The sequence below is a fragment of the Sinohyriopsis cumingii genome, chromosome 6 (genome assembly GCF_028554795.1).
Source record: "Sinohyriopsis cumingii isolate HCF-2022 chromosome 6, ASM2855479v2, whole genome shotgun sequence".
Taxonomy (NCBI): Eukaryota; Metazoa; Mollusca; class Bivalvia; order Unionida; family Unionidae; genus Sinohyriopsis; species Sinohyriopsis cumingii.
The window spans coordinates 140,259,238-140,265,578 of record NC_142966.1 but is presented as its reverse complement, the minus strand read 5'-3'; positions in this window follow the sequence as shown (position 1 = coordinate 140,265,578).

The window sequence follows — 6,341 nt, the reverse complement described above, 5'->3', positions numbered from 1 at the left end:
CCTAGATAGTCCCACCATGTTCAATTCCCCTTGACGCTATACAGATCCACCATGTTCAATTTCCATATGTTAAATTCCCTTGAGGCTATATCCCCCAGGGGTTTCCGTAATGTTAAATTTCCCATTGTCCCTAGACAGTCCCACGATCTATTCCCCATGTTAAATTTCCCTTGTACGTAAAGTGACCCACGATTTATTCCCATGTTAAATTCCCCTTGTACGTAGATTGTCCCACGATTTATTCCCATGTTAATTCCCCTTGTACGTAGAGTGTCCCACGATTTATTCCCATGTTAATTCCCCTTGTACGTAAAGTGTCCCACGATTTTTCGCCATGTTAAATTTCCATTGTACGTAAAGTGTCCCAAGGGTGTTTTTAATGCTAATTTCCATTGTACGTAAAGTGTCCCCCTTCACTACTCTCTTATTTATGTTATTATTAGGTATTGTCATTGCACTCCTTCTTTGGTTATTATTGGATATTATCATTGCTCTCCTTGTTGCTGTTGATATCGGGGATTTTCATTAAACTCCTTGTTTCTGTTATTATTGGGTATTGTCATTACATTCCTTGTTTTTGTTAATATTTGTTATTATCATTACATTCCTTGTTTTTGTTAATATTGGGTATTTTCATTACACGCCTCGTTCTTCTTACTGGGTATTATCACTACACTCCTTGCTTTGGTTATTACTGGGTATTATCATATCACTCCTTGTTTTTGTTATTATTAGTTATTATCATTACACTCCTTGTTTGTATTAATATTAGGTATTATCATTACACGCCTCGTTCTTCTTATTGGGTATTATCACTACACTCCTTGCTTTGGTTATTACTGGGTATTATCATATCACTCCTTGTTTTTGTTATTATTAGTTATTATCATTACACTCCTTGTTTCTGTTATTATTGTGTATTATCATTACACTTCTTGTTTTTGTTAATGTTGGGTATTATCATTACGCTCCCCGTTTTCTTTGTTTTGAGGGGGGTATTACACTGGTCAACAGTGAAATCATTACTGACTTGAAAAGGCCCTAATCTGTAGTATTTTGGTGTGCCGAACACGAATATAACCGTGAAAAATTTGTATTGGCTCTCGTTTTGAAGATATTCATATACCTCATTTTCTATGTTTCACTGTGTAAATTTCTCCAGTAGGACTGCAGCAACATCCGGAATAATGATGTAACATTGCATAATACCATCATGCTCACATCATCCACAGTTGATTGCATCATTTTCTGATGCAATGCAATACTAATGCCATGCGGCTGCTGAAGTAAGTTGACGTCAGCAGTGTACTATACATGTGTAGGCCTATTATACTAATGCCAGGCGGCTGCTGAAGCTGACGTAAGCAGTGTACTATATAAAGCCCAATCAGATAGGTTCAGCATTTAAAATATTTTAGACGTTGTGCGAGACAGTTCAAGCTACTGTTACATAAAACTTATTATTTTATCCATTTACGTACAATAAAGAACAGTAATGCCTCGAAAGTGTGTTAATACCGCGGACAATTTTTGCTATATTTGTGGGGAAGTGACATTTGCCAACCAGAAGAAAAGTATCAATTCTCAAGTGAAGAAGGCATATCATCTTTACTTCGGATGCAAGGTTGGTGACCAAGACAAGCCTTGGGCTCCGCATATATGCTGTGCTACATGTACAACACAGCTTTCACAGTGGTTGAATTGCAAAAGGTCATCAATGCCGTTTGCAGTCCCAATGGTGTGGAGAGAGCCAAGCAACCACCTAAATGACTGTTACTTCTGCTTGGTTCTCCTCTTTCCGGCGGAATAACGAAGCGAAAGAAGTCGAGAATAGTCTACCCAAACATTCCGTCTGCATTGAGACCAGTTCCACATGGTGAGGGACTTCCTATTCCAGAACCTCCAGCAGAATATTCTCTTGATTCATCTGACGAAGACAAAGGTGAGTCGACCTGTTCTTCTCCTGGTCCATCAGCATGCAGTGATCCAGATTTTCACTGTGGTGCATCATCAACCCCACACAGAATAACACAGGAAGAACTAAATGACCTGATTCGTGATTTGGACTTATCAAAGAACAAGGCAGAATTGCTAGGATCAAGACTCCAACAATGGAATCTTCTAGAAGAAGATGTCACAATTACTGCATATCGAAAGCGCCACCAGCAATTGGAGCCTTTATTCAGAAAGGAAAGTAATCTGATATTCTGTTCCGATATTGAGGGCCTCATGAATGCTTTAAAAATCACTCATGACCCACAAGAATGGAGACTATTTGTGGACTCTTCGAAACTGAGTCTCAAGGCTGTGCTTTTGCACAATGGAAACATTCTTCCATCTATTCCAGTAGCGTATGCTGTCCACATGAAAGAGACATACGATAACTTAAGGCAGCTACTGAATTCCATTGAGTATAACAAGTACAGCTGGCACCTCTGTGGTGATTTGAAGGTAGTTGCCCTTTTAATGGGACTGCAGCAAGGATATACAAAATACATGTGTTTCTTATGCGAGTGGGATAGCCGAGCAAGGGAAATGCACTACATGAGGAAGGAATGGACTCACAGGCAGAATGTAGCCATTGGAGAGAAGAATATCCAACACCCAGCTCTGGTTGAGGCTCAGAAAATCTTGCTACCACCCCTTCACATCAAACTAGGTTTGATGAAGAACTTCGTGAAAGCCATTGACCGGACTTTGCCAGCATTCCGATACCTGCATGAAAAATTCCCTCGACTCAGCGAAGCAAAGATTAAAGAGGGAGTTTTTGTGGGTCCTCAGATTCGAGAGCTTTTCAAAGATGACCGGTTCAACAACTTGCTGGAAGGTGACGCGAAACAAGGATGGAATGCTTTTCGCCTAGTTTCTACAAACTTCCTCGGAAATGTTAGGGCAGAAAACTATAAGGAACTAGTAGAAGACATGTTGATGAAGTGTAAGAAACTTGGCTGCAATATGTCTCTAAAGATTCACTTCCTTCATTCCCATTTGGATTTCTTTCCTAGCAACTGTGGTATTGTTAGTGATGAACACGGCGAACGTTTTCATCAAGATATCGCAACAATGGAACAAAGATACCAGGGAAAATGGTCCACTACAATGCTGGCTGACTACTGCTGGACACTCCTCAGAGATGCTCCCGAACAGCTGTACAAGAGACAGGCGAAGAAATCTAAGATGTAGTCAATGACTTGATTTTTTATAGGTAGGCTATTACAGTTGACCTTTTACTATTGGAATGCATTTCGTTATGTAAACATTAATTTCTTGCAGATTACAAAAAAAAACTAGAGCCAATTTTGCAATTTGACTGTCATATTCGTGTTCAGCACATAAAAATTAATGGGACTGCAGCAAGGATATACAAAATACATGTGTTTCTTATGCGAGTGGGATAGCCGAGCAAATTGATAAGAATTGACTAATTTTATTTCAGTAACATGACTTTTGTAAAAATTTGTTGTCCAGTGTTATCATTGAACTCCTTGTTTTTGTTAATAATGGTAGGATTTAATCCCGCACAATTTTTGGTCACAAGCCATGCATGCTAACCACTAGACCACCCCAACTTGTATTTACATGTCAGTCAATATCAACATTGTAACCATATAACCATTTTAAATAAATTTTAGTTGCAGGGAAACATTTTGTTTCAGGGATATTTTTCCGGATCTTCTCATATGGAGCTGTGACTAATGGATTAGGAAAATTGTATTTAACTGAACTGAATTAGACTTATAAAAGAAAAGGATGTATATATCATAAATTTGTTGGCACATCAGCAATGTCTTGCTATTGGGTGCATGGTGCATGTAGGTGTCCCAAGAAATACAACAACAAAAAACAAAAAGTATTTTAAAAAATGGATAAAATCTTTTCACTACAAAGTCCATGAACACCAGCAAAATTAGTATGCTGTAGAATCAACAGAAACATGGTATATATGTTAGAGAACTTGCGCAACTGGAAGGTCCGTAAGAAAAATTGATAACAGGATAAGAAGGCAGATTGTGATTTATTGAAATAGGCCAGGGGATACCAGGAGGAACACGTTGGATCTGTGTAATAGCCTACTGATACACAAAATAGTGGAATGCAAATAAAAGTATTTGTTTAAACAAAAACGAATCCCAAATTTATTGAGAATATGGGATCTATGATGCTGGGGGAGTTTTATGTTGATGGAGGATGGAGAAAAGGCGTGGAAATTTACTACTATGATATTTGATCGCACTTATATAGCCTGTATTGCGATGACCAATAATATGAAGACTATAAACTAAACTATCCTCTGCTCAAGGTATTTTGATTTAAATTCCTTTTGGGTGTCTTATAGACAACAAACTGCTCGAACATCAGAAAGAGATTGGACACAACGGATGGATTAATGGTTAATTGGAGCAGAAACATGATTTTTCCACACATCACTAATCAGACCCACTGCTTGAAGAATATTGACTCTGATCCCCTCAATATATATTGCTATTCTGAGACTTATTTGGACCCATGACGAATTATGTCGAGTGAATCAGAGTTATACCATGGAAACATTGAGCTGTTGATCCATATAGCCTATAAATAGACAACCTTTAATGTGACCAACTAGATCTGATGGAGTCACCTTTGTATCTAATCTCATTTTAACCAATTTCTCTGCATCCATAGTTTGGGAGCGATTTAGACCCCTAAAATATGTTGAGATCAAGTACATTGAAAGGAATGTGAGACTTTGGTGGATGGTTGTAGTTACCGGCTATAAAAAGCCGGTACAGAGAAATTATCGATCCAATGAACACTTTTGACTACACGAACTCCTGCTTATAGGACTCACGGTACTAATTTAGTTCCCATAGCAAACCTCTGCAAACTCCATGATATTAAAAATTCAATAACTTAAAATTTCTGAGTGCTCATGATGAAACCCATATATATCAGTATAGATGAAACCTGGATGTCAGCTTCTTTGTAGAGGAAAGGACATGAGCCGTGGCATTTCTGGACCTGCTTGTGTTTGAAACATGTGCTTTCAATTCCGCACCAAAGAGTGGTGTGCTAATTTTAGTAATGAGTTTTCCGAACACAAGACTGTTAAGAGACATAAATTCCATCAATAAAACAATGTTTCTAATTTTTTAAATTACAACTAGGATAAACTCTTAAAAGATACCTTTTCCTAAAACATAATTTACATTATTAACCAATTCTGGTCAGCCAAACCCATATATACTCTATTTTATGTTCACCCATTTCCAGGCTGGTTCCCATTTTTCCATATAATTAGTACCGTGTGTCCTTTAGTGCCATGGTTAAAATACGTTTTTGACAGTTTGTAATGATGTGCTTAAGGTTTTGGATCCGGGAATCTGTTGGAGCACTAGAAAAGATATCAGGGAAATTCAATTGTCGGAATCCGAGAAATAGGATTGTCCTGATTGTTTGGTTACGTATAATCATCATCACTGGTGGCCCAGTCTCGAGAGATCGTGCGAATAGCGCCCTTGGAGTTTCGTCTGTCTCTAGGGTGTTGGCATCATCTGCTGTGGCTGTGTAGGCCTATGCGCTAGTGAAATTCCCTATTGCAGTTTGTGCAGACATACTGGAAAGTCTGAGTTACTGGGGTTGCTGTCGTCTCTTCTTTCTCTGACGTTTCCATTGGATCATAGTATCCTCTGTTCAGACTATTTCTATTTGAACTCATTTTTGACATCTTAAAGCCAGGGCTTTGCTCAAACATAAGAAAAATATTGGAGAATATTCGTCTATCCAGTTAAGGGCAATATGGGAGTCATGCTGGGAATAATTTTAATAGGCCTATGTTCATAATATTTTGATAAATGAATGATGCAATTTCCTGCTTAAAGCATTTTGACTTTGGGTCCTTCGTTGTCTTTGGCAATTTGGGGTCTGCTTGGACCCCCAAAATAATTTTTACGAAATTCTGCGAGGGGGATCAGCACAATTCAAGGCTGAAACTGCAAGAGATAAGCTATATTTGCACAAGTCCATTTATCAAAACCGTCTTTGTGCATATGCTTTGGGTCCTATTCTTGACATTTGTAACTAATCATTGATTTATAATTCCCTACAAGAAAGTCAAGACCGATTTTATGAATTTTATGAATATATTGGACTATGAGTTGTTTGAAGCAGTCCACAATTTTCAGCTAAGTGACATCAATGGCTGTGGAGTACTGGTGTTTTGGGCTGGCTGGAAAAGAACTTCAGTCTTGACAAAGTCAATTTTGAGGCCGAATAACCTAGAGGATTTGAAAAACTTATTGAGCATTACGGACTATGAAATCCCTGCTTGAAATATTTTGACTATACTCCTTTGTGTATAG